The 27755-nt window shown below is 52.9% G+C and overlaps 6 pseudogenes; all 6 read right to left on the bottom strand.

Moving 5' to 3' along the window:
- Window positions 1-8964: 8964 nt before the first annotated feature.
- LOC123571260 (5S ribosomal RNA) lies at window positions 8965-9083 on the bottom strand (annotated as a pseudogene).
- Window positions 9084-10396: 1313 nt separating this feature from the next.
- LOC123571026 (5S ribosomal RNA) lies at window positions 10397-10515 on the bottom strand (annotated as a pseudogene).
- A 2427-nt stretch (window positions 10516-12942) lies between these two features.
- On the bottom strand, window positions 12943-13061 carry LOC123570862 (5S ribosomal RNA; annotated as a pseudogene).
- A 2424-nt stretch (window positions 13062-15485) lies between these two features.
- LOC123571096 (5S ribosomal RNA) lies at window positions 15486-15604 on the bottom strand (annotated as a pseudogene).
- Window positions 15605-20160: 4556 nt separating this feature from the next.
- Window positions 20161-20279, bottom strand: LOC123570949 (5S ribosomal RNA; annotated as a pseudogene).
- Window positions 20280-22625: 2346 nt separating this feature from the next.
- LOC123570604 (5S ribosomal RNA) lies at window positions 22626-22744 on the bottom strand (annotated as a pseudogene).
- Window positions 22745-27755: the final 5011 nt, after the last annotated feature.

Genomic DNA, 27755 nt, shown 5'->3' with positions numbered 1-27755 from the left:
CGAAGTTGGTGGCAATGGTAATCCGGGTGCACAGGGACCATTTTCCTGGTGGGTGGTGAAGCAATTTCCTTCCCCCGAATTAAGCAGCCTCTGTGTTGTGGAGTGGAAGTCTTGGCTGGCATTTGTGGCACCGGATGACCCTGCCCGCCCCCTCAACCAGTTCAGAAGGTTGTGGCAGCATCCGAAGAGTGGATTGAATCGCCTGCACCTTCCTGGAGGGGTAGGAACGGCGAACGGCAGGGAATCCACGTCTGCACCTTTGAGATCTGGCCCCTTGCCCTCCCGGGCTGGAGCCAGGCTCCTGGTGGTGTGGTGGCATGGCAGAAGTGGTGGGATGCTGCTACCCGGTGGTGCTTTTGTGGTGGACACCCAGGAGGAGGTCCCCAGCTGTGACGGTGGTGTAGGTGGGCAATAAAGGGGGTGAAGAGTCAGAGGAGGCTGGGAAGCATTTCAACAGTAGGGTGAAAGGTGGGAGAGGGGAAGCCACAAAAGCCTACAGCAGACCGGGCATGGTGGAACACGACTGTAATCCCAGCATTTTCGGGGGTCAAGGAGGGTGAATCACAAGGTCAGGAGATCCAGACTAGTCTGGCTAACATGGTGTAACCCTGTCTCTACTAAAACTACAAACATGAGATGGGCGTGGTGGCAGGCACCTGTAGTCCCAGCTGCTTGGGAGACTGAGGCAGGAGAATGGCGTTTACCTGGGAGAGGAAGCTTGAAGTGAGCCGTGATCGTGCCACTGCACTCCACCCTGGGTGACGGAGTGAGACCCCGTCTGGAAGAAAAGGAAGGAAAGAAGGAAGGAAGGAAGGAAGGAAGGAAGGAAGGAAGGAAGGAAGGAAGGAAGGAAGGAAGGAAGGAAGAAAGAAAGAAAGAAAGAAAGAAAGAAAGAAAGAAAGAAAGAAAGAAAGAAAGAAAGAAAGAAAGAAAGAAAGAAAGAAAGAAAGAGAGAAAGAAAGAAAGAAAGAAAGAAGGAAAGAAAGAAGAATGAAAGAAAAAAGAGAGAAAAAGAGAAAGAAAGAAAGAAAGAAGGAAAGAAGAAAGAAAGAGAGAAGAGAAGAAAGAAAGAAAGAAAAGAAAGAATGAAAGAAAGAAGAAAGAAAGAAAACAAGAAAGGAGGGAAGAAAGGAAGGAAGGAGGGATGAAAGAGAGAGAAAGAAAGAAAAGAAAGAAAGAAGAAAAAAGAAGAAAGAGATAGAGAAAGAAAGAAGGGAAGACAGAAGAAAGAAAGAAAGGGAGAAAGAAAGAAGGAAAAGAAAGAAAGATGGAAAGAAAGAAGAGAGAAAGAAAATTAAGAGAGAAAGAAAGAAAAGAAAGAAAGCATTAAAGAAAGAATGAAGAAAAAAGAGAAAGAAAAGAAATAAAGAAAGAAGAAAAGAAAGAAAGAAGGAAAGTAAGAAGAGAAAGAGAGAAGAGAAGAATGGAAAGTAGAAAAGAAAGAAAGACATGAAAGAAAGTGAAAAAGCCAACAGTGCCTGGTATTCCCAGGCGGTTTCCCATCCAAATACTAAATGGCCCCACCCAGCTAAGCTTCCGAGATCAGACCAGATTGGGCGCATTCAGGGTGGTATGGCCGTAGCTGCCTGCAGAGGCACCTGGCTGCCCGAAAAGCCCACCCAACCATTCCCACCAGCTTCCAGTGGGCACCGCCAGAACAGGGACACTGGGCTCATATCGGGAACCCTGAGCCGCTCACCCGAATACTTCCCCCAGCTCCAGAGCTCCAGACCTTCTACCACGTCAGGACTGCTCAGGACAGGGAGTGCTCCCAGGCGTCAGGGCCCAGGGCCCATGTTCTTGGGACCCAGTCCGGTCCTCCGTACTGTCACTTAGGTATTCTTTTGGATCCATGGTTGCTCAGGAGCTCCTGCGTGGTCCCTTCTTGCCCCACCCAGCCAGAGCCATCAGGTCCTGTGTCGTGTGGCCTTTTTCTCATAACGATGCCACCATGGTCGCTCTTCCCCAAGAAGACCTGGCCGGTGGGCAAGAGGGTTTGGTGGGTTAGGGGTTGGGGTATGGCCCCGCTTGGCCCCGGGCTGGCACTACAGCTGGAAAGCTGATCCCCAGCAAGAGGGGCTGAGAGAAACCTAGACACACCCCATCACCACCAGGAGCAAATCCACAGCCCCACACACAGACACACCCAGGCCCTCGTGCAGGAACCCACACACGTGCATGTGCACACACACAGACACATACACACTCCCACACACTCACAAACACACACACATGCACACACACACAAACGTCTTGAGGGAGAGCAAGGAACAGATGAATTGGAGATTGAAACTGAGGGAGGGAGAGAGACAGTGATCGAGAGAGACAGGGGAGGGAGAGAGGGAAAGAGACAGAGAGGCAGAGAAAGAGAGTGGGACAGGGAAAGAGAGAGACAGAGGGAAAGTGATAAGCAGCGTGAGGTTCAGGGGCAAACACAGAAGAGAGACGAAGAGGAAGCTAGAAAGCGAGATCGATAGAGCCTTAGAGAGGGAGCACCATGTTCTGTTAGCCAGGGCCCTTTTGAGCAGGCCGGGATAGGGTGGAGGGTGCTTGTTCTGGGCCAGAACAGTGTGGCCAGGCTGTCTATGCGAGAGGCGTAATAGAGTGCTGAGACAGGTTTTTCTTGGATTAATTGCTTTCTTTCTTTCTTTCTTTTTTTTTTTGTTTCTTTTTTTTATTTATTTATTTTTTATTATTATTATACTTTAAGTTCTAAGGTACATGTGCATAACGTGCAGGTTTGTTACATATGTATATTTGTGCCATGTTGGTTTGCTGCACCCATCAACTCGTCAGCAACAATCAACTCGTCATTTACATCAGGTATAACTCCCAATGCAATCCCTCCCCCCTCCCCCCTCCCATGATAGGCCCCGGTGTGTGATGTCCCCCTTCCCAAGTCCAAGTGATCTCATTGTTCAGTTCCCACCTATGAGTGAGAACATGCGGTGTTTGGTTTTCTGTTCTTGTGATAGTTTGCTAAGAATGATGGTTTCCAGCTGCATCCATGTCCCTACAAAGGACACAAACTCATCCTTTTTTATGGCTGCTTTCTTTGGAGGTGGGTTTCGTGGGTTCCTTCCGTTGTTGGCACCTCCTAGTGCTCTTGGCACAATGTGGAGGGCCCCTTGATTTCCAGAGTACCCCTGCCCGATTGGCAGGAGCTGTGGCATAGGGCATGCCAATGGGGCCCAAGGCCTGGGTCTCTGGCGAGTCCTCGGGATTTTAGTTTTAATGAGGTTGGTGGCAATGGGAATTCGGTGCACAGGGACTGTTCTCCTGGTGACTGACGTAGCATTGTCCTTCCCCCAGATAAAGCAGGCCTTGCATTCTGGAACAGAGGTCTTGGCTGGCATGTGTGGCACCCTCTGCCCCTGCCGGCCCCTTTAACTGGTTAGGATGGTTGCAGCAGGTCCGATGAGTGGATTGAATCACCTGCGCATTCTGGGAGTGGGAAGGCACTATGAACAGCAGAGAACCCATGCCTTTGCCTTTGGGATCCAGCTCACTGCCCTCCCAGGCTGGAGCCGGGCTCCTGGCAGAGCGGCAGCGAGACAGAAGAGGTGGGCTCCTGTAGCTCGGTGGTGCTTTGGTGACGGACCCCCAGGAGGAGGTACCAGGCTGTGGCGGGTGTGTAGGCGGGCGATAAAGGGAAAGCAGAGTCAGGGGAAGTTGGGAAGCATGTCAACAGTAGGGGGAAGGGAAGGAGAAGGGAAGCCACAAAACCCTACAGCAGACCAGGCACGATGGATCACACCTGTAATCCCAGCACTTTGGGATGACGAGGTAGGTGGATCACGAGGTCAGGAGATCCAGACCAGCATGGCTAACATGGTGAAACCCCGTCTCTACTAAAACTACAATACATGACCTAGGCGTGGTGGTGAACGCCTGTAGTCCCAGCTACTCAGGAAACGGAGGCAGGAGAATGGTGAGGACCCAGGAGTCAGAGCTTGCAGTGACCGAGATCATGCCACTGCACTCCAACCTGGGTGACAGAGCGAGACACTGTCTGGAAGAAAAAGAAAGGAAGAAAGAAAGAAAAAAAGAAAGAAAGAAGGAAAGAAGAGGAAGGAAGGAAGGAAGGAAGGAAGGAAGGAAGGAAGGAAGGAAGGAAGGAAGGAAGGAAGGAAGGAAGGAAGGAAGGAAGGAAGGAAGGAAAAAAAGAAAGAAAGAGAGAAAGAAAGAAAGAAAGAAAGAAAGAAAGAAAGAAAGAAAGAAAGAAAGAAAGAAAGAAAGAAAGAAAGAAAGAAAGAAAGAGAGAAAGAAAGAAAGAGAAAGAAAGAAAGGAATGAGGAAAGAAAGAAAGAAGAAAGAAAGAAACAAAGAAAGGAAGAAAAAGAGAGAAAGAAGAAAGAAAGAAGAAAGGAAAGAAAGATAGAGAAAGAAAGAAAAGAAAGAAAGCAGGAAAGAAAGAGGAAAGAAAGAAGGAAAGAAAGATAGAGAGAAGGAAAGAAAAGAAAGAAAAAACAAGGAGAGAGAGAGAGAAGGAAAGAAAGGAAGATAGAAAGGTAAGAAAGACAAGAAAGAAAGCAAAAACCCTGCAGCACTCGGTATTCCCACACGGTCTCCCAACCAAGTACTAACCAGGCGTGACCCTGCTTAGCTTGAGAGATCAGATGAGATTGGGCGTGTTCAGGGTGGTATGGCAATAGACGTGGGCAGAGGCACCTGGGTGCCCCAGGAGCCTGGCACAGCCATGCCCGCCTGCTTAAAGCCAGGCTCGGATCGGGACCCCCAGGCCCATCGCTCTCAGCCTTAAACCACTCCCGAGCTGCCGAGCTTCCACCACGTCTGGCCCACTCAGAATAATGAGTGCTCCGAGGCATCAGGGGCCAGGGCCCACAATCCTGGAACACTGTCTGTTCCTCCACCATGTCGCAGAGGTATTCTTTTGGATCACTGGCAGCTCAGGAGCTCCTGCGAGGCCCCTTCTTGCTCCACCCACCCAGAGCCACCTGAGCTGGCCAAGGGCAAACATCTGGACAACACTTGCCTGGCCCTTCTCTCACAACGACCCGAACACAGTACCTTGGCCGGACCAAGACCCGGCCAGTGGGCAAGTGGGCGTGGGGGGTCGGGGGTTGGGAGATGTCCCTGCTTTGCCCAGAGCTGGCACTAGAGCCAGCAGCCTGATCCCCACTGAGAGGGGCTCAGAGAAACCCAGACACATCCCACCACCACCAGGAACAAATCCACAGCCCCACAGACAGACACACCCGGGTGTTCGTGCTCTGGAACCCACACACGCGCGTGCGCACACACAGAAACACACACACACATACACGCACATGCACGCCCACACAAACATCTTGAAGGAGAGCAAGGAACAGATGGCTGGAGAGATTGAAACCGAGGGAGGGAGAGAGACAGCGATCAAGAGACACAGGGTAGGGGGAGAGGGAAAGAGACAGACAGAGAGGCAGAGAAAGAGAGAGAGACAGAGAGACAGAGGGAAGGCGACAGAAGCAGCGCGAGGTGCAGGGGCAAACCCAGAAGAGAGTGGGGCAGGGAACTAGAGAGCGAGAGTGATAGAGCCTTGGAGAGGGAGCGCCCCACTCCAGTAGGCAGGGCCATTTTGAGCAGGCTGGGATAGGGTGGAGAGGGCATGGGCTGTGCCAGAACAGGGTGACCAGACCGTCCATGCAAGAAGAGCAATGAAGCATGGGAGATGGGTTTTGTCTTGGATTAATTGCTTGCTTTGGAGCTGGGTTTCATAGGCTCCTTCCTTTTTTGGAACCTCCGTGTGCTCTTGGTGCAGTGCACTGATTCCCTTGATTTGCAGAGGGTGCCCACCTGATTGGCGTGAGCCGTGGCACCTGGCGTGCCCACGGGGCCCAAGGCCTGGGTCTCTGGCATGTCCTTGGGACTGGAGTTACATGAAGTTGGTGGCAATGTGAATCTGGGTGTACAGGGACTGTTTTCCTGGTGACTGGCATGGCAATGTCCTTTCCCCTGATAAAGCAGCCCCTGCAATGTGGAGCAGAGGTCGTGGTTGGTGTGTGTGGCACCCGATGCCCCTGCCTGTCCCTTCCCCCGGTTTCTAAGGTTCTGGAGGTGCCTGATGAGTGGATTGAATCGCCTGAGCGTTCCAGAAGGCGATAGGCATCGTGAATGGTAGTATACCCATGCCTGCACCTTTGGGGTCTGACCCTGCCTTCCAGGGCTGGAGACGAGCTCCCGGCTGGGTGGTGGCGAGGCTCAAGTGGTGGGATGCTGCTGCCCAGTGGTGCTTGGGTGGCGGACCTCCAGGAGGAGGTCCCCAGCTGTGGCGGTGTTGTAGGTGGGCGATAAAGGGAGAATAGAATCAGGGGAGGTTGGGAACTATGGCGACAGTAGGGGCAAGGGAGGGAGGGAGAAGCCACAAAAGCCTAGAGCAGGCCGGCCGAGGTGGATCACACCTATAATGCCAGGACTTCGGGAAGCTGAGGCAGCCCAGCCATGTCTGTCAGCTTCCAGCTGGCTCCAACAGCCTGGAATTGCTGGGCTTGGATCGGGACCTCCAAGCCACTCGCCCGTGGCCTTCCCTTGGCTCCTGAGCTGCCAAGCTTCCACCACGTTGGGCCCGCTCAGAACAGGGAGTGCTCCAAGGCATCAGGGCCAATGGCCCACCATCCTTGGACCCTGTCCAGGTCTCTGCCCTGTCACGGAGGTATTCTTTTGGATCCCTGGCTCCTCTGGAGCACCTGCGAGTCCCCTTCTTGCCCCACAGACCCAGAGCCATCAGGGCTAGCCAAGATCGAACAGCCAGCCCAGTCACACATGGTCTTTTTCTCACAATGTCCCCATCATGATCGCTTGTCCCGACCAAGAGCCGGCAGGGGGCAAGAAGGTGTGGAGTGTTGGGTGTTGGGGGATGGCCCTGCTTTGCCCTGGGCAGGCACTAGAACCAGCAGCCTGATCCCCAGCGAGAGGGGCTGAGAGAAACCCAGAAACACCCCACCACCACCAGGAGCAAATCCATAGCCCCACACACTGACACACCGGGGCGCTCTCGCATTGGAACCCACACACGGGCACGTGCAGACACACAGACACACACATACATATGTATGCACATGCAAACGGCTTGAAGGAGAGCAAGGAAGAGATGGAAGGAGAGATTGAATCCGAGGGATGGAGAGAGACAGCGGTCGAGAGAGACAGGGGAGGGGGAGAGGGAAAGAGACAGACAGAGAGTCAGAGAAAGAGAGAGGGACAGAGAAAGAGAGTGAGACAGAGAGACAGAGGGAAGGCAACAGAAGGAGAGTGAGGTGCAGGGGCAAACCCAATAGAGAGGGGGAGGGAGCTAGAGAGCCAGAGTGATAGAGACTTGGAGAGAGAGCGCCCTGTTCCAGTAGGCAGGGCCCTTTTGAGCAGGCTGGGATAGGGTGGAGGGGGCATGCACTGGGCCAGAACAGGGTGACCAGGCCATCCATGCAAGAGGAGCAATGGACCGCTGAGATGGGTTTTGTCATGGGTTAATTGCTTGCTTTGGAGGTGGGTTTTGTAGGCTCCTTCCTTTGTTGGCACCTCCCTGTGCTCCTGGTGCGGTGCATTGGGCTCCTGGATTTGCAGAGTGTCCCCATCCATTTGGCAGAGGCCATGGCAGCAGGCGTGCCTACGGGACACGAGGTCTGGGTCTCTGGCATGTCCTTGGGACTGGAGTTTACACAAAGTTGGTGGCAATGGGATCCAGGTGCACAAGGACTGTTTTCTTGGTGGCTGACAAAGCAATGTCCTTCCCCTGGATAAAGCGGCCCCTGCGTTCTGCAGTGGAAGTCTTCGCTGGCCTATGTGGCACCCGCTGCCCCTACTCGCCCATTCCCCCAGTTTGGAAGGTTGTGGCAGTGCCCAATGACTGCATTGAATTGCCTGGGCATTCCGGGAGCAGGAAGGTAGTGCAAATGGCAGGGAACCCATGCCTGCGCTTTCTGGTCCTGCCCCATTCCCTCCAGGGATGGACCCAGGCTCCTGGTATGGCAGCAGTGAGGCAAAAGCAGTGGGAGGCTACTGCCCAGTTATGCTTTCGTGGCGGACCCCCAAGTGGATGTTCCCAGCTGCGGCAGGGATGTAGGTGGGCAATAAAGTGGGAGCAGAGTTGGGGAGGTTGGGCAGCATGGCGACAGTAGGTAGAAGGGAGGGATGGGGGAAGCCACAAAAGCCTACAGCAGCCCAGGCGTGATGGATCACGCCCGTAACCACAGCATGTTGGGATTCCGAGGAGTGTGGATCACGAGGTCAGGAGATCCAGACCAGCCTGGCTAACATGGAGAAACTCCATCTCTACTTAAACTACAAAACATGAGCCCAGCGTGGGGGTGGGTGAATATAGTCCCCGCTGCTTGGGAGGCTGAGGCAGGAGAATGGCGTGAGCCTAGGAGGCAGAGCTTGCAGTGAGCCCAGATCGCACCACTGCAATCCACCATGGGTGATAGAGCGAGACTCTGTCTGGAAGAAAAAGAAAGAAAGGAAGAAAGGAAGAAAGGAAAGAAAGAAAGAAAGAAAGAAAGAAGGAAGGAAGGAAGGAAGGAAGGAAGGAAGGAAGGAAGGAAGGAAGGAAGGAAGGAAGGAAGGAAGGAAGGAAGGAAGAAAGAAGGAAGGAAGGAAGGAAGGAGACAGAGATAGAGAGAGAGAAGGAAAGAGGGAGAGAAAGAAAGAATAGAAAGATAGAAGGAAAGAAAGAGAGAAAGAAAAGAAAGAAAGAAGGAAAGAAAGGAAGTAAGAGAGAGAGAGAAGGAAAGAGAGAGGAAAGAAAGAGAGAATAGAAAGAAAGAAGGAAAGAAAGAAGAAAGTAAGAAAGAGAGAAAGAAAAGAAAGAGGGACAGAAAGAAAGAAAGAGAGAAACAAAGAAAGGAAAGAAAGGAGAATGAAAGAAATAAAGAAGTAAAGAAAGAAAGAGAGAAAGCAAAGAAAGAAAAAAGAGAGAGCGAGAAGGAAAGAAAGAAGGTAGAAAATAAAGACAGACATGAAAGAAAGCAAAAAAGCCTACAGCAGCTGGTATTCCCAGACAGTCTCCCATTCAAATACTAACCAGGCCCAACCCTGATTCGCTTCCAAGATCAGATGAGAACTCGTACGTTCAGGGTGGTATGGCTGTAGACACCAGCATAGGCGCCTGGTTGCCACAAGAGCCTGGCCCAGCCATGCCCGCAGGCTTCCAGCCGGCACTGCCAGCCTGGGGCCTCCAGGTTCTTATTGGGGCCCCCGAGCCGCTTGCCCATGGCCTTCCCTCGTCTCCTGAGCTCCTGAGCTTCCACCACGTCTGGCCCACTCGGAACAGGGAGTGCTCCGAGGCCTCAGGGCCCACGATCCTGGGACCCCATCCAGTCCTCCACCCTGTTGCGGAGGTATTCTTTTGGATCCCTGGGGACTCAGGAGCTCCTGCGAGGCCCCCTGTTGCCCCACCCAGCCAGAGCTGTCAGGGCTGGCCAAGGGCAAACAGGTGGCCCAGTGGCACGTGGCCTTTTTCTCACAATGCCAACACCCAGACCTACACTTTTGGGGTCCGGTCCCCTGACCTCCCAGGCTGAAGCCAGGCTCCTGGCAGGGCGGTGGCTAGGTGGAAGCCGTGGAATGCTCCTGCTCGGTGGTGCTTTTGTGGAGCACCTCCAGAAGGAGTTCCCCAGATCCATCGGGGGTGTAGAGGCACGATAAAGGGGGAGCAGAGTCAGGGGAGGTTGGGAAGCATGACGATAGTACGGGGAAGGGAGGGAGGTGGGAAGCCACAAAAGCCTACTGCAGGCCGAGTGTGGTGGATCACGAATGTAATCCCAGCACTTTGGGAAGCCAAAGCATGTGGATCACGAGGTCAGGAGATCCAGACCAGCCTCGCTTACATGGTGAACCCTTGTCTCTATTAAAACTAAAAAACATGAGCCGGGCATTGTGTCAGGCCCGTGTAGTCCCAGCTGCTCTGGAGGCTGCGGCAGGAGCATGGCATGAACCCGGGAGGCAGAGCTAGCAGTGAGCTGAGATCCTGCCACTATACTCCAGCCTGGTTGACAGAGTGAGACTCCGTTTGGAAGAAAAAGGAGGAAGGAAGGAGGGAAGCAAGGAAGGAAGGAAGGAAGGAAGGAAGGAAGGAAGGAAGGAAGGAAGGAAGGAAGGAAGGAAGGAAGGAGGGAGGGAGGGAGGGAGGGAGGGAGGGAGGGAGGGAGGGAAGAAAGAAAGAAAGAAAGAAAGAAAGAAAGAAAGAAAGAAAGAAAGAAAGAAAGAAAGAAAGAAAGAAAGAAAGAAAGAAATGAGAGAAAAAAGAAAGAAAGGAAAGAGAGAAAAAAGAAAGAAGGAAAGAATGGGGAAAGAAAGAAAGAAGGAAAGAAAGAAGGAAACAGAGAAAGAAAGAAAGAAAGCAAAAAAGAAGAGAGAGAGAAGGGAAGAAAGGAAGATAGAAAACAGACAAGAAAGAAAGCAAAAAAGTCTACAGCACCCTGTATTCCCAGGCAGTCTCCCATCCAAGTACTGACCAGGCCCGATCCTGCTTTACTTTGGAGATCAGATGAGATCGGTCATGTTCAGGGTGGTATGGCCATAGACATGGGCAGAGGTGCCTGGGTGCCCCAACAGCCTGGTTCAGCCATGCCCGCAGGCTTCCAGATGGCACCACCAGGCCCGGGCGCCGGGCTTGGATCGGGACCCCTGGGCCTCTAGCCCTCAGCCTTATCCTGCTCCCGAGCTGCTGAGCTTCTACCACTTCTGGCCGGCTCGGATCATGGAGTGCTGGGAGGCATCAAGGCCCAGGGCCCACGAGGCATCAGGGCCCAGGACTCCGTCTGGTCCTCCGACCTGTCATGGAGGTATTCTTTTGGATCACTGGCCGCTTAGGATCTCCTGCGAGGCCCTCTCTTGCTTCAGCCACCCAAAGCCATCTGAGCTGGCCAAGGGCAAACATACGCACCAGCTGCGCCTGGCCCTTTTCTCACAACAGCCCCACCATGGTGGCTTGTCCCGACCAAGACCAGGCCAGTTGGCAAGACGGCATGGGGGATTGGGGGTTGGGAGATGGCCCTGCTTTGCCCGGAGCTGCCACTATGGCTGACAGCCTGATCCCCAGCGAGAGGGGCTGAGAGAAACCCAGACACACCCCACCACCACCAGGAGCAAATCCACAGCACCACACACAGACACACCAGGGTGCTCACGTGCGGATATCCACACACGTGTGCGTGTACACACACAGAAATACACACACACACATACACACCCATGCACACCCACATAAATGGCTTGAAGGAGAGCAAGGAACAGATGGATGGCAAGATTGAAACCGAGGGAGGGAGAGAGACAGCAATTGAGAGAGACTGGGGAGGGGGAGATGGGAAATGGAAAGAGACAGACAAAGAGGCCGAGAAAGAGATAGACAGAGGGACAGAGGGAAGGCGACAGAAGTAGCATAAGGTGCAGGGGCAAACCCAGAAGACAGAGGTGGAGGGAACTAGAGAGCAAGAGAGATAGAGCCTTGGAGAGGGAGTGCCCTACTCCAGTAGGCAGGGCCCTTTTGAGCAGTCCAGGATACGGTGGAGGGGGCTTGGTCTGGGCCAGAACAGGGTGGCCAGGCCATCCATGTGAGACGAGCAACGGACCGCAGAGACGGGTTTGTCTTGGATTAATTGCTTGGTTTACAGGTGAGTTTCGTAGGCTCCTTCCTCTTTTGGAACCCCCATGTGCTCTTGGTGCGGTGTGTTGGACTCCTTGATTTGCAGTGTGCCCGCCCTTTTGGTGGATCCGTGGCACCGGGCATGTGCACGGGGCCTGAGGCCTGGGTCTCTAGTGAGTCCTCGGGACTTTAGCTTACACGAAGTTGGTGGAAATGGGAATCCGGGTGCACAGGGACTGCTTTCCTGGTGGCTGGTGTAGCAGCATCCTTCCCCCAGTTAAAGCAGGCCCTGCATTCTGGAGCTGAGGTCTTCGCTAGGGTGTATGGCACTTGCTGCCCCTGCCCGCCCCTTCACCCCGTTTGGAAGATTGCGGTAGTGCCCGAGGAGTGGATTTAATCACCTAGGGTATTTGAGGAGTGGGAAGGAACTGCGAACGGCAGCGAACCCATGCCTGCGCCTTTGGTGTCTGGTCCCATGCCTTCCCGGGCTGTAGAATGGGTCCTGGCAGGGCGGCAGCAAGGTGGAAACAGTGGGGTGCTGCTGACCAGTGGTGCTTTTGTGGCGGAACCCAGCAGGAAATCCCTGGCTGCAGGGGGGATGTAGGCAGATGAAAAAGGGGGAGCAGAGTCCGGGGAGGTTGGGAAGCATGGCGACAGTATGGGGAAGGGAGGGAGGGGGAAGCCACAAAAGCCTACAGCAGGCCGGGTGCAGTGGATCAAGTCTGTAATGCCAGGAATTTGAGATACCGTGGTGGAAGGATCACGAGTTCAGGAGATCTAGACCAGCCTGGCTAATACGGTAAAACCTTGTCTCTATTAAAACTACAAAACATGAGCCAGGCGTGGTGGCAGGCGCCTGTAGTCCCAGGTGCTTGGGAGGCTGAGGCAGGAGAATAGCGTGAACCCGGTAGGACGAGCTTTTAGTGAGCTGAGATCATGCCACTACACTCCAGCCTGGGTGGCAGAGCGAGACTCCGTCTGGAAGAAAAAGAAATAAAGAAAGAGAGAAAGAGAAGAAAGAAAGAGAGAAAGAGAGAAAGAAAGGAAGAAAGGAAGAAAGGAAGGAAGGAAGGAAGGAAGGAAGGAAGGAAGGAAGGAAGGAAGGAAGGAAGGAAGGAAGAAAGAAAGAAAGAAAGAAAGAAAGAAAGAAAGAAAGAAAGAAAGAAAGAAAGAAAGAAAGAAAGAAAGAGGAAGGAAGGAAGGAAGAGAGAGAGAGAATGAATGAAAGAAAGACACAAAGAAAGAAAAAACAAAAGAAAAGAAAGAAAGAAGAGAAAGAGAGAAAGAAAGAAAAGAAAGAAAGAAGAGAGAGAGAGAAGGGAAGAAAGGAAGGTAGAAAAGAAAGAAAGACAAGAAAGAAACCCAAAAATCTACAGCACCTGGTATTCCCAGACGGTCTCCCATGCAAGTACTAACCAGCCCAGACCCTGCTTAGCTTCCAAGAACAGATGAGATCGAGCACATTCAGGGTGGTATGGCCATAGACACCAGCAGAGGCACCTGGCTGTCCCAAGAGCCTGGTCCGCCCATGCCCACAGGCTTCCAGCTGGCACCACCAGCCCAGGGACACCAGGCTCGTATCAGGACTCCTGAGCCACTCACCCGTGGCCTTCCACCAGCTCCGGAGCTCCCAACCTTCCACCACGTCTGGACCGCTCGTAATATGGAGCACTCTGAGGCGTCAGGGCCCAGGGGCCATGATCCTGGGACACCCTCCAGTACTCCACCCTGTCGCTTAGGTATTCATTTGGATCCGTGGTCGCTCAGGAGCTCCTGCATGGCCCCCTCTTGCCCCACCCAGCCAGAGTCATCAGAGCTGGACAAGGGCGAACAGCCAGTCCAGCCGTGTATGGCCTTTTTCTCACAACGCCCACACAACGGTCACTTGTGAAGACCAAGACCTGTCGGGTGGGCAAGAGGGAGTGGGGGGTTGGGGGTTGGGATATGGCCCTGCTTTGCCCCAGGCTGGCACTAGAGGTGGTAGCCTGATCTCCAGCAAGAAGGGCTGAGAGAAACTCAAACACACCCCACCACCACCAGGAGCAAATCCACAGCCCAACACACAGACACACCTGGGCGTTCGTGCACAGGAACATGCACACGTGCGTGCACACAAACAGACACACACATACACACACAGGCACACACACACATGCATGCACACACAAACAGCTTTAAGGAGATCAAGGAATAGATGGATGGAGAGATTGAAACCGAGGGAGGGAGAGATACAACGATCGAGAGAGACAGGGGAGTTGGAGCGGGAAAGAGACAGACAGACAGGCGGAGAAAGAGAGAGGGACAGACAAAGAGAGAGAGGCAGAGAGACAGAGGGAAGACGACAGAAGTATCGTGAGGTGCAGGGGCAAACTCAGAAGAGAGAGGCGCAGGGAGCTAGAGAGCGAGATCGATAGAGCCTTTCAGAGGGAGCGCACTGCTCCGATAGGCAGTGTCCTTTTGAGCAGGACGGGATAGTTTGGAGGGGGCTTGGACTGGGCCAGAACAGCGTGGCCAGGCTGTCCATGCAAGAGGAGCAAGGGAGCGCTGAGACGGGTTTTGTCCTGTATTGACTGCTTGCTTTGGAGGTGGGTTGCATAGGCTCCTTCCTTTTTTGGCACCTCATAATGCTCTTCATGCCATGTGGCGGTCACCTTGATTTGCAGAGTGCACCTGCCCGACTGGCACGAGTCGTGGAACTGGGCGTTCCCACAGGGCCTGAGGCCTGGGTGTCTGTCATGTCCTCGGGACTGGAGTTTACACGAAGTTGGTGACAGTGGGAATCCGGGTTCACAAGGACTGTTTTCCTGGTGGCTGAGGAAGCAAAGTCCTTCCCCCAGAGAAAGCAGCTCTGCAATCTGGAGCAGACATCTTGGCTAGCGTGTGTCGCACATTCTGCCCCTGCCTGCCCCTTCCCTCAGATTGGAAGGCAGTGAACGATGAGTGGATTGAATCTCCTGGGCGTTCCAGGAGTGGGAAGACACTGCGAAAGACAGGGATCCTGTGCATGCACCTTTGGGGTCCGGCTCCCTACCCTCTATGGCTGGAGCCGGGCTCCTGGTGGGTTGGTGGTGAGGCGGAAGCGGTGGGATGCTGCTCCCCAGTGGTACTTTGGTGGCAGACCCCCAGGAGGGGGTTCCAGGCTGCAGCAGGGGTGTAGGCAGGTGATAAAGCAGATGCAGAGTCAGGGGAGGTTGGGAAGCATGGCGACAGTAGGGGGAAAGGAGGGAGCGGGGAAGCCACAAAGGTGTACAGTATGCGGTGGTGGATCACGCCTGTAATCCCAGCACTTTGGGAGGCTGAGGCAGGTGGATCTCGTGGTGAGGAGATCCAGACCAGCCTGGATAACACGGTGAAACCCCATCTCTACTAAAACTACAAAACATGAGCTGGGCGTGTTGGCGGTTGCCTTTAGTCCCAGGTGCTCGGGAGGCTGAGACAGGAGAATGGCATGAACCCGGGAGGCCGAGCTTGCTATGAGCTGAGATCACGCCATTGCACTCCAGCGTGTGTGACAGAGTGAGATTCCATCTGGAAGAAAAAGAAAAGAAAAGAAAAGAAAAGAAAAGAAAAGAAAGAAAGAAAGAAAGAAAGAAAGAAAGAAAGAAAGAAAGAAAGAAAGAAAGAAAGAAAGAGAGAGAGAGACAGAGAGAGAGAAAGAAAGAGAGAGAGAGAGAAAGAGAGAAAGAGGGGGGGAGAAAGGGAGAAAGGGAGAAAGAGAGAAGGAGAGAGAGAGAAAGAAAGAAAGAAAGAAAGAGAGAGGAAGGAAAGAGAAACAGAAAGAAAGAAAGAAAGAAAAAAGAGAGAAAGAAAGGAAAGAAAGAAGGAAAGAAAGAAAGAGAGAGAGAGAAAGAAAGAAAGAAAAGAAAGAAAGAAGAAAAGAAAGGAAGGAAGAAAAGAAAGAAAACAATAATGACTACAGCACCTGGTATTCCCAGGTGGTCTCCCATCCAAATACTAACCAAGTCCTACCCTGCTTAGTTTCTGAGATCAGACGAGATTGGGCGTGTTCAAGCTGGTATGGCCATAGACGCTGGCAGAGGCGCCTGGCTGCCAGAAGAGCCTGGCCCAGCCATGCCCACAGGATTCCAGCCAGCATCGCCTGCCCGGGGTCACCTGGCTCATGACGGGACCCCCAAGCCGCTCGCCTATTGCCTTACGCAGCTCCCAAGCTGCCGAACTTCCTCTACATAGGGCCCGCTGGGAACAGGAAGTGCTCCAAGGCGTCAGGACCCAGGGCCCACCATCCTGGGAATCCGTCTGGTCCTCCACCCTTTCGAGGAAGTAGTCTTTTGGATTTCTGGCAGCTCAGGAACTCCTGCAGGGCCCCCTCTTGCCCCACCCAGCCAGAGCCATCAGAGCTGGCCAAGGGCGAAGAGGCAGCCCAGCAGTATGTGGCCTTTTTTCTCACAACGCCAACACCTGGGCCTGGGCCTGTGCCTTTGGGGTCCGGCCCCCTGCCCTCCCAAGCTGGATCCAGGCTCCTGGTGGGGTGGTGGCTAGATGGAAGCGGTGAAATGCTGCTGCCCGGTGGCGCTTTGGTGGCGCATCCATACAAGGAGCTCCCTGACTGCGCTGGGGGTGTAGGGGCATGATAAAAGTGGAGCAGAGTCAGGGGAGGTCGAGAAGCATGAAGACAGCAGGGGGAAGGGAGGGAGAGGGGAATCCACAAAAGCCTATAGCAGGCTGGGCGCGGTGGATCATGCCTGCAATCCAGCACTTTGTGTGGCTGAGGCATGTGGATCACCTAGTCAGGAGATCCAGACCACCCTTGCTAACATGCTGAAACAACATCTCTACTAAAACTACAAAATATGAGCTGGGCGTGGTGGCCATGCCTGTAATCCCACCTGCTCAAGATGCTTAGGCAGGAGAATGGTGTGAACCCAGGAGAAGGAGTTTTTAGTGAGCCAAGATTGCACCACTGCACTTTAGCCTGGGTGACAGAGCAAGACTCCATCTGGAAGAAAAAGGAAGACACAAAGAAACACAGAAAGAAAGGAAGAAAAAAGAAAGAAAGGAAGAAAGAAAGAAAGAAAGAGAGAGAGAAAAGAAAGTGAGGTGGAAAGAAAGAAGAAAGAAAGAAAGAGAGAAAGAAGGAAAAGAAGTAAAGAAAGAACGATAGAAAGAAAGAAAACAAAGAAAGAAGAAAAGAAGGAAAGAAAGAAAAGAAAGAAGGAAAGAAAGAAAGAGAGAAAGAAAGAAAAGAAAGAAGGAAAGAAAGAGAGAAAGAAAAGAAAGAAAGAAGGACAGAAACAGAAAGAAAGAAAGAATGAAAGAAAACAAAAGAAGAAAGGGAAAAAGGAAAGAAAAAAGAAAGAAAGAAGGAAAGAAAGAGAGAGAAATAGTGAAAGAAAAGAAAGAAAGAAGGAAAGAAAGAAGAGAAAGAGAGAAAGAAAACAAGGAAAGAAAGAGAGAGAGAAAGGAAGAAAGAAAAAAAGAAAGAAGGAAAGAAAGAAAGGAAAGAAAGTAACAAGGAAAGAAAGAAAGCAAAAAAGAAGAGAGAGGAAGAGAAGGGAGGAAAGGAAGGTGGAAAAGAAAGACAAGGAAGAAAGCAAAAAAGCCTACAGCACCCGGTATTCACAGGTGGTCTCCCATCCAAGAATTAACCAGGCCAGCTTCTGAGATCAGACAAGATCGGGTACGTTCAGGGTGGTATGGCCGTACACGCTGGCAGAGGCGCCTTGCTGCCCCAAGAGCCCAGCCCAGCTATGTCCGCTGGCTTCCACCTGGCACCGCCAGCCCAGGACCGCTGGGCTCAAATGAGGATCTCTGAGCCACTCGCTTGAGGCCTTTCCCCGGCTCCCGAGATTCCAAGGTTCCACCATGTCGGGCCTGCTCATAACATGGAGCACTCTGAGGCGTCAGGGCCCAGGGCCCACAATCCTGGGACATAGCCTGATCCTCTGCCCTGTCGCAGAGGTATACTTATGGATCTGTGGCAGCTCAAGAGCTCCTGCGAGGCCCCCTCTTGTCCCACCCAGCCAGAGCCGTCAGGGCTGGCCAAGGGTGAAGAGGCGGCCTAGCGGCATGTGGCATTTTTCTCACAATGCCAACACCAGTGACTGCATCTTTAGGGTCCAGCCCCCTGCCCTGCCAGTCTGGAGCCAGGCACCTGGCGGGGCGATGGCTAGGCATTAGTCATGGAATGCTGCTGCCCAGTGGTGCTTTGGTGGCACACCCCCAGAAGGAGATCCCCAGATGCGGTGGGGGTGTAGGGGCATGATGATGGTGGAGGAAAGTCAGGGGAGGTTGGGAATCATGGCAACAGTAGGGGGAAGGGAGAGAGGAGGGAAGTCACAAAAGCCTGCACCAGATCGGGCGCAGTGGATCACGTCTGTAATCCCAGGACTTTGGGATTCTTTTGGATCCCTGTCCATTCAGAAACTCCTGAGAGGTCCCTTCTTGCCACACCCACCCAGAGCATCCCAGGGCTCATGATTCTGGGACCCCATCCGGTACTCCACCCTGTCTTTTGGTACCTGGCCGCTCAGGAGCGCTGTGATGGGTTTTCTCTTGGATTTATTGCTTGCTTTGGAGGTGGGTTTCGTAGGCTCATTCCTTTGTTGGCACCTCCCTGTGCTCTTGGAGTGGTGCGGTGGGCCCGTTGATTTGCAGAGTGCGCCAACCCGTTTGGTGGGAGCTGTGGCACCAGGTGTGCCCACGGGGTCTGAGGCCTGGGTCTCCGTCATGTCCTCAGGACTGGAGTTTACACGAAGTAGGTGAAAATGTGAATCTGGGTGCAAAGGGACTGTGTTCCTGGTGGCTGGCAAAGCAACGTCCTTCCAACGGATAAAGCAGCCCCTGCTTTCTGGAGCAGAAGTTTTGGCTGGTGTGTGTGGCACCCGCTGACCCTGCCTGTCCCTTCCCCTGGTTTGGAAGGTTGTGATGGTGCCCAATGTGTGGATGGAATCGCATGGGCGTTCCGGGAGTGGGAAGGCACTGCGAGCAGCAGGGAACCAGCGCCTGCACATTTGGGTCCTGTCCCCTGCTCTCTGGGCTGGAGCTGGGCTCCTGGAAAGGCAGCAGCGAGGTAGAAGTGGTGAGATGCTGCTGCCCGGTTGTGCTTTGGTGGTGGACACCCAGGAGGAGGTACTTGTCTGTGGCAGGGGTGCAGGCGGGTGATATAGAGGAAGCAGAGTCAGGGGAGGTTGGGAAGCATGGCAACAGTAGGGGCAACTGAGGGAGGGATCAAGCCACAAAAGCCTACAACAGGCCAGGCATAGTGGATCACGCCTGTAATCCCAACACTGTGTGTGGCCGAGGCAGGTGGATCGTTGTCAGGACATCCAGACCAGCCTGGCTAACACGGTGAAATTCCGTCTCTACTGAAAGTACAAAACATGAGCCGTGTGTGGTGGCGGGCACCTGTAGTCCCAGCTGCTCCTGAGGCTGAAGCAGGAGAATGGCATGATCCCAGGAGGTGGAGCTTACAGTGAGCCGAGATCGCACCACTGCATGACAGCCTGGGTGACAGACTGAGACTACATTTGGAAGAAAAAAAGAAAGAAAGAAAGAAAGAAAGAAAGAAAGAAAGAAAGAAAGAAAGAAAGAAAGAAAGAAAGAAAGAAAGAAAGAAAGAAAGAAAGAAAGAAAGAAAGAAAGAAGGAAAGAAGGAAAGAAGGAAAGAAGGAAAGAAGGAAAGAAGGAAAGAAGGAAGGAAGGAAGGAAGGAAGGAAGGAAGGAAGGAAGGAAGGAAGGAAGGAAGGAAGGAAGGAAGGAAGGAAGGAAAGAAAGAAAGAAGAAAGAGAGAATGAAAGAAAGAGATAGAGAGAGAGAAAGAAAGAAAGAAAGAAAGAAAGAAAGAAAGAAAGAAAGAAAGAAAGAAAGAAAGAAAGAAAGAAAGAAAGGAAGGAAGGAAGGAAGGAAGGAAGGAAGGAAGGAAGGAAGGAAGGAAGGAAAGAAAGAAAGAAGAAAGAGAGAATAAAAGAAAGAGATAGAGAGAGAAAGAAAGAAAGAAAGAAAGAAAGAAAGAAAGAAAGAAAGAAAGAAAGGAAGGAAGGAAGGAAAGGAAGAAAGGAAGAAAAAGAAAAAGAGAAAGAAAGGGAAGAAAGAAAGAAAGAAGAAAGAAATAGAAAAAGAAAGAAAAGAGAGAGGAAAGAAAGAAAGAAGAAAAGAAAGAAAACAAAGAAAGAGAAGAAAGGAAAAAGAAAGAAAGTAAGAAGGAGAGAGAAAGAAACAAAAGAATGAAAGAAGGGAAGAAAGAAGAAAGAACAAAAGAGAGAAACAAAAGATAGAAAGAAAGAAAGAGGTACAAAGAAAAAAGAAAGAATGAAGGGAAGAAAGAAGAAAGAAAGAAAGAAAGAAAGAAAGAAAGAAAGAAAGAAAGAAAGAAAGAAAGAAAGAAAGAAAGAAAGAGAGAGAGAAAGAAAGAAAAGAAAGAAAGAAGGAAATAAAGAAAGGAAGGAAGAGAAAGAAAGAAAAGAAAGAAGGAAAGAAAGGAAAGAAAGAAAGAAAGAAAGAAAGAAAGAAAGAAAGAAAGAAAGAAAGAAAGAAAGAAAGAAAGAAAGAAAGGAAGGAAGAAAGAAGAGAGAGAGAAGGAAAGAAGGAAGGGAGAAAAGAAAGAAAGACAAGAAAGAAAGCAAAAAAGCCTACAACACCGGGTATTCCCAGGTAGTCTCCCATCCAAGTACTAACCAGGCCTGACCATGCTTAGCTTCTGAGATCAGACTAGATCGGGTGCCTTCTGGGTGGTATGGCTGTAGATGCCAGCAGAGGCACATGGCTGCCCCAAGAGCCCGGCCCAGCCATGTGCACCAGATTCCAGCCAGCACTGCCAGTCCGGCCCAGCCATGCCCTCCAACTTCTAGCCGGCACCCAGGATTTTGGGACCCTGTCCAGTCCTCCACCCTGTTGCTTAGGTATTCTTTTGGATCTGTGGTTGCTCAGGAGCTCCTGCGTGGCCCCCTCTTGCCCCTCCTAGCCAGGGTCATCAGGGCTGGCCAAGGGCAAACAGCTGGCCCAGTGGCACGTGGACTGTGTCTCACAACTCCGCCACCACGGTCCCTCTTCCCCAACAAGACCTGGCCGGTGGGCAAGATGGTGTGGGGGTTTGGGGGTTGAGGTATGGCCCTGCTTGGCACTGGGCTGGCACTAGAGCCAGCAATCTGATCCCTGGCGAGACGGGCTGAGAGAAACCCAGACACACCCCATCACAACCAGGAGGAAATCCACAGCCCCACAGATAGACACACCCGGGCACTCACGTGCAGGAACTCACACATGCGCGCGTGCACTCAGACACACACACACACAGACACACAAACATACACACACATGCATGCACACACAAACGTCTTGAGGGAGAGCAAACAAGACACGGATGGAGAGATTGATACTGAGGGAGGGAGAGAGACAGCGATCAAGAGAGACAGGGGAGGGTGAGAGGGAAAGAGACAGACAAACAGAGAAAGAGAGATTGACAGGGAAAGAGAGAGAGAGAGAGAGAGACAGAGGGAAGGTGACAGAAGGAGCACGAGGTGCAGGGGCAAACACAGAAGAGAGGGGGAGGAAGCTAGAGAGCAAGAGCGATAGAGAGTTGGAGTGGAAGTGCCATGTTCCGTTAGCCAGGGCCCTTTTGAGCACACCAGGATAGGGTGGAGAGGGATTGGGCTGGGCCAGAACAGGGTGGACAGGCCGTCTATGTGAGAGGAGTAATGGAGCACTGAGACTGATTTTGTCTTGGATTAATTGCTTGCTTTGGAGGTGGGTTTCATAGGTTCCTTCTTTTGTTTGCACCTCCCTGTGCTCTTGGCACGGTGCGGAGGGCCCCCTGATTTGCAGAGTACCCCCACCTGTTTGGCAGGAGCCGTGGCCCTGGGTGTGACCAGGAGGCCTGAGGCCTGGGTCTCTGGCGTGTCCTCAGGACTTTAGTTTAAATGAAGTTGGTGGCAATGGGAATCCGGGTGCACAGGGACTGTTTTCCTGGTGGCTGGCATAGCAATGTCCTTTCCCTGGATAAAACAGGCCCTGTATTCTGGAGCAGAGGTCTTGGCTGGCGTGTGTGGCACCTGTTGACACTGCCCACCCCTTCCCCCATTTTGGAAGATTGCAGCAGCGCTGGATGAGTGGATTGAATTGCTTTGGCCTTCCTGGAGCGGGAAGGCACTGTGAACAGCAGGGAACCCGCGACTGCACCTTTGGGGTCTGGACCCCTGCCCTCCCGGCCTGGAGAAGGGACCCTGGTGGGGCGGGGGAGAGGCAGAAGCAGTGGGATGCTGCTGACCGGTGGTGATTTTGTGGCAGACACCCAGCAGGAGATCCCCGGCTGCAGTGGGGGTGTAGGTGGGCAATAAAGGGGGAGCAGAGTCAGGGGAGGTTGGGAAGCATGTTGACAGTATGGGGAAGGGAGGGAGGGGGATGCCACAAAAGCCTACAGTAGGCCAGATGTGGTGGATCAAGCCTGTAATGCCAGTATTTTGGGATGCCAAGGTGGGTGAATCACAACTACAGGAGATCTAGGCCAACCTGGCTAATACAGTGAAACCCTATCTCTACTAAAACTGCAAAACATGGTGACGGGTGCTTGTAGTCCCAGGTGCCCGGGAGGCTGAGGCAGGAAGAATGGCATGAATCCAGGAGGCTGAGCTTTTAGTGAGCCAAGGTCACACACCTGCACTCCAGCCTGGGTGACAGAGCGAGACTCCGTCTGTAAGAAATAGAAAGAAAGAAAGACAGAAAGTCGAAAGGAAAGAAAGAAAGAAAGAAAGAAAGAAAGAAAGAAAGAAAGAAAGAAAGAAAGAAAGAAAGAAAGAAAGAAAGAAAGAAAGAAAGAAAGAAAGAAAGAAAGGAAGGAAGGAAGGAAGGAAGGAAGGAAGGAAGGAAGGAAGGAAGGAAGGAAGGAAGGAAGGAAGGAAGGAAGGAAGGAGAGGAGAGAGAAAGAATAGAGAGAAAGAAAGAAAGAGAGAAAGAAAAGAAAGAAAGAATGAGTGAGAGAAAGAAAGAAAGAAGGAAAGAAAGAAAGAAAGAGAGAGAAAAGAAAGATAGATGAGAGAGAGTGAGAAGGAAAGAAAGGAAGGTAGAAAAGAAAGAAAGATAAGAAAGAAAGCAAAAAAGTCCACAGCACCCGGTATTCCCAGGCGATCTCTCATCCAAGGACTAACCAGGTCCAACCTGGCTTAGCTTCCGAGATCAGATGAGATCTCGTGCGTTCAGGGTGGTATGGCCGTAGACGCCGGCAGAGGCACCTGGCTGCCACAAGAGCCTGGCCCAGCCATGCCTGCCAGCTTCCAGCCAACACCACTGGCCCGGGGCCTCCGTGTTCATATCCGGAACTGCAAGTCGCTCGCCCGTGGCCATTTCCCAGCTCCCGAGCTCCCGAGCTTCCACAATGTCGGGCCTGCTCAGAATGGGGAGTGCTCTGAGGCCTCAGGGCCCATGACCCACGATCCTGGGACCCTGTCTGCTCCTCCGCCCTGTCACAGAAGTATTCTTTTGGATCCATGTTGGCTCAGGAGCTCCTGCGAGGCCCCCTCTTGACCCACCCAGCCAGAGGCGTCAGCCCTGGCCGAGGGCAAACAGGCAGCCCAGCGGCACATGGCCTTCATCTCACAATGCCAACATCCAGGCCTGTGCTTTTGGGGTCCGGCCCCTTGCCCTCCTAGGATGGAATTGGGCTCCTGGCGGGGCAGCAGCTAGGTGGAAACGGTGGATCACTGACAGCTCAGGAGCTCCTGTGAGGCCTGTTCTTGCTCCACCCACCCAGAGCCGCCTGGGCTGGCCAAGGGCAAACATCTAGACAACACGTGCCTGGCCCTTTTCTCACAATGACCCAAACACGGTACCTTGGCCAGACCAAGACCCGACCAGTGGGCAAGAGGGCGTGGGGAGTTGGGAGTCGGGGGATGGCCCTGTTTTGCCTTGGGCTGGCAGTATAGCCGGCAGCCTGATCCCCGGCCAGAAGGGCTGAGAGAAACCCAGAAACACCTCACAACCTCCAGGAGCAAATCCACAGCCCTACACATAGACACACCTGGGCGTTTGCCTGCGGGAATGCACACACGTGCACGTGCCCATACACAGACACACACACACACACAGACATATGCACGCACACACAAACGGCTTGAGGGAGAGGAAGGAAGAGATGGATGGAGATATTGAACACGAGGGAGGGAGAGAGACAGCAATCGAGAGAGACAGGGTAGGGGGAGAGGGAAAGAGACAGACAGAGAGACAGAGAAAGAGAGAGGGACAGAGAAAGAGAGAGAGATAGAGAGACAGAAGGAAGGCAAGAGAAGTAGCACGAGGTGCAGGGGCAAACCCAGAAGAGAGAGGGGGAGTGAGCTAGAGAGCGAGAGCAATAGAGTCTTGGAGAGGGAGCACCCTGCTGAGGTAGGCAGAGCCCTTTTGAGTAGGCCTGGATAGGCTGGAGGGGGCTTGGTAGGCAGAGCCCTTTTGAGTAGGCCTGGATAGGCTGGAGGGGGCTTGGGCTGGGGCAGAACAAGGTGGCCAGGCCGTCCATGCGAGAGGAGCATTGGAGTGCTGAGACGGGTTTTGTCTTGGATTAATTTCCTGCTTTGAAGGTGGGTTTCACAGTCTCTTTTCTTTGTTGGCACCTCCCTGTGCTCTTTGTGTGGTGCTGTTAGTCCTTCGATTTACAAAGTGCACCAGCCCTTTTTGTGGGAGCTGTGGCAACGGGCGTGCCAATGGGGCCCAAGGCCTGGGTCTCTGGCATGTCCTCGGGACTGGAGTTTACACAAAATTTGTGGCAATGGGAATCTGGGTGCACAGGGACTGTTTTCCTGGTGACTGGCAAAGCAAAGTCATTCCCTTGGATAAAGCAGCCCCTGCATTCTGAAGAGGAAGTCTTGGCTGGCATGTGTGGCACCTGCTGCCCCGGCCCACCCCTTCCCCCAGTATGGAAGTTTGCGGTGGTGCCTGATGAGTGGACTGAACCACCTGGGCGTTCTGGGAGAGGGAAAGCACCGTGAACAGCAGGGAATCCACACCTGCGCCTTTGGTGTCCTGACCTCTTCCCCCACCCTCCCCCGAGGTGGAGCCGGTCTCCTGGCAGAGTGGCCGTGATGCGGAAGCACTGGGATGCTGCTGCTGGGTGGTGCTTTGGTGGCAGATCCCCAGAAGGAGGTCCCCGGCTGCTTCGGGCATGTAGGTGGGCGATAAAGGTGGAGCATAGTCAGGCGAGGTTGGGAAGCATGGTGACAGTAGGCAAAGGGAGGGAGGGGAGAAGCCACAAAAGCCTACAGCAGGCTGGGGGTGGTGGATCACGCCTGTTATCCCAGCACTTTGGGAGGCCGAGACAGGTGGATCATGAGCTCAGGAGATCCAGACCAGACTGGCTAACGCAGTGAAACCCCATCTCTACTAAAACTACAAAACATGAACCCAGCATAGGTGTGGGCGCCTGTAGTCCCCACTGCTCAGGATTCTGAGGCAGGAGAATGGCATGAATGCATGAGGCAGAGATAGCCATGAGCCGAGATCACACCACTGCACTACACGCTCGGTGATAGAGTGAGACTCCATCTGGAAGAAAAAGAAAGAAAGAAAGAAAGAAGAAAGGAAGGAAAGAAGGAAGGAAGGAAGGAGGAAAGAAAGAAAGAGAGAAAGAAGGAGAGAGAGAAAGAAAGAACGGAAAGAAAGAAAGAAGGAAAGAAAGAAGAAAGAAAGAAATAAAGAAGGAAGAAAAAAGAAAGAGAAGGAAAGAAAGAAAAGAAAGAAAGAAGAAAGAAAGAAAAAAGGAAAGAAAGAAACAGAGAAGGCCGGGCGCGGTGGCTCAAGCCTGTAATCCCAGCACTTTGGGAGTCCGAGATGGGCGGATCACGAGGTCAGGAGATCGAGAGACGATCCCGGCTAACACGGTGAAACCCCGTCTCTACTAAAAAATACAAAAAAAAAAAAAAAAAGAAACAGAGAAAGAAAGAAAGGAAAGAAAGAAGAGAGAAGGAGAGAAGGAAAGAAATGAATGTAGAAAAGAAAGAAAGACAAGAAAGAAAACAAAAACCCTACAGCACCTGGTATTCCCACGCAGTCCCCCATCCAGGTACTAACCAGGCCCGACCCTGCTTAGCTTCTGAGATCAGATGAGATCTTGCACGTTAGGGGGGATTCCTGGCCGCTCAGGAACTCCTGCGAGGTCTCCTCTTGCCCTACCACCCAGAGTTGTCAGGACTGGCGAAGATCGAAGAGGCTGCCCAGACGCAGCTGGCCTTTTCCTCACAATGCCCCAACCACGGTCACTTGTTACGACCAAGAACCGGCCGGTGGGCAAGAGGGCGTGGGTGGTTGGGGGTTGGGGGATGCTCTGCTTTGCCCCAGGCTGGCACTAGAGCCAGCAGCCCGATCCCCGGCGAAAGGGGCTGAGAGAAACCCAGACACACTGCACCACCACCAGGAGAAAATGCACAGCCCCACACACAGACACACCCGGGCGCTTTTGCACGGGAACCCACACATGCGCGAGTGCAGGCACACGCACACACACACACACACACACACACATGCATGCACACATGCATGGCTCAAAGGAGAGCAAGGAAGAGATGGATGCAGAGATTGAAACCAAGGGAGGGAGAGAGATAGCGATTGAGAGAGACAGGGGAGGGGGAGAGGGATAGAGACATAGAGAGAGACAGAGAAAGAGAGAGGGACAGAGAAAGAGAGAGAGACAGAGAGACAGAGGGAAGGCGACAGAAGGAGTATGAGGTGCAGGGGAAAACCCAGAAGAGTGAGGGGTTGGGAGCTAGAGGGCAACAGTGACAGATCCATGGAGAGAGAGCTCCCTGTTCCTTAAGGCAGGGCCCTTCTGAGCAGGCCAGGATAGGGTGGAGGGGGGTTGGGCTGGTCCAGAGGAGGGTGACCGGGCCGCCCATGCGAGACGAGCAACGGAGCGCTGAGAGGGGTTTGTCTTGGATTAATTGCTTGCTTTGGAGATGGTTTTCGTAGGCGGCTTCCTTTGTTGGTACCTCCATGTGCTCTTAGTGCGATTCGGTGGGCCCCTTGATTGGCAGATTGCACCTTCATGTTTGGTGGGAGCCGTGGGGACAGGCGTGCCCACGGAGCCCAAGGGCTGGGTCTGTGGAGTGTCCTTGGGACTGGAGTTTACATGAAGATGGTGGCGATGGGAATCCAGGTGTACAGGAACTGTTTTCCTGGTGGCTGGTGAAGCAATGTCTTTCCCCCGGATAAAGCTGCCCCTGCATTCTGGAGCTGAGGTCTTGGCTGGCATGTGTGACACCTGCTGCCACTGCCCACCCCTTTCCCCAGTTTGAAAGTTTGCAATGGTGCCCACTGAGTGGGTTGAATCTCCTGGTTATTCCAAGAGCGGGAAGGCATGGTGAATGGTAGGGAACCTGCGCCTCCACCTTTAGTGTTCGTACCCCTGCCCTCCCGGACTGGAGCCGGGCTCCTAGTAGTGCAGTAGTGAGGTGGGAGCAGTGGGATTCTGATGCCTGGAGGTGCTTTGGTGGTGGACCCCCAGGAGGAGGTCTCCAGCTGTGGCGGTGGTGTAGGCAGGCAATAAAGGGGGAACAGAGTCAGGGGAGGTTGGGAAGCAGGGAGAGAGAGAGAGAGGGAAGGTGACAGAAGTAGCAGGAAGTTAAGGGGCAGACACAGAAGAGAGAATGGGAGGGAGCTAAAGAGCGAGAGTGATAGAGGCTTGGATATGGAGCGCCCTGTTCTGGTAGGCATGGCCCTTTTGAGCAGACTGGGATAGGGTGGAGTGGGGTTGGACTGGGCCAAAACAGGGTAGCCAGGCCGTCCATGCAAGAGGACCAACGCAGCACTGATACGGATGTTGTCTTGGATTAATGGCTTATTTTGGAGGTGGGTTTCCTAGGCTCCTCCCTATGTTGGCACTTCCCTGTGCTCCTGGTGGAGTGCATTGGGCCCCTACATTTGCGGAGTTCACCCGTCCATTTGGCAGGAGCCGTGGCTCTGGGCATACCCACGTTGCCTGAGGCCTGGGTCTCTGGCATGTCCTCGGGACTGGAGTTTACACGAAGTTGGTAGCAATGGAATCTGGGTGCACAAGGACTGTTTTCCTGGTGCCTGGCAAAGCAATGTCCTTTCCCCGGATAAAAAAGGCCCTTGCATTCTGGAGCGGTGGTCTTGGTTGGTGTGTGTGGCACCTACTGCCCCTGCCCACCCCTTCCCCCTCTTTGGAAGGTTGCGGTGGTGCCCAATGAGTGCATTGAATCTCCTGGGCATTCCGGGAGTTGGAAGG

This window comes from Macaca fascicularis, chromosome 1 (genome assembly GCF_037993035.2).
Source record: "Macaca fascicularis isolate 582-1 chromosome 1, T2T-MFA8v1.1".
Classification (NCBI taxonomy): Eukaryota; Metazoa; Chordata; class Mammalia; order Primates; family Cercopithecidae; genus Macaca; species Macaca fascicularis.
The sequence above is the reverse complement of the archived record's forward strand: the minus strand, read 5'-3'. Positions and strand labels throughout refer to the sequence as shown.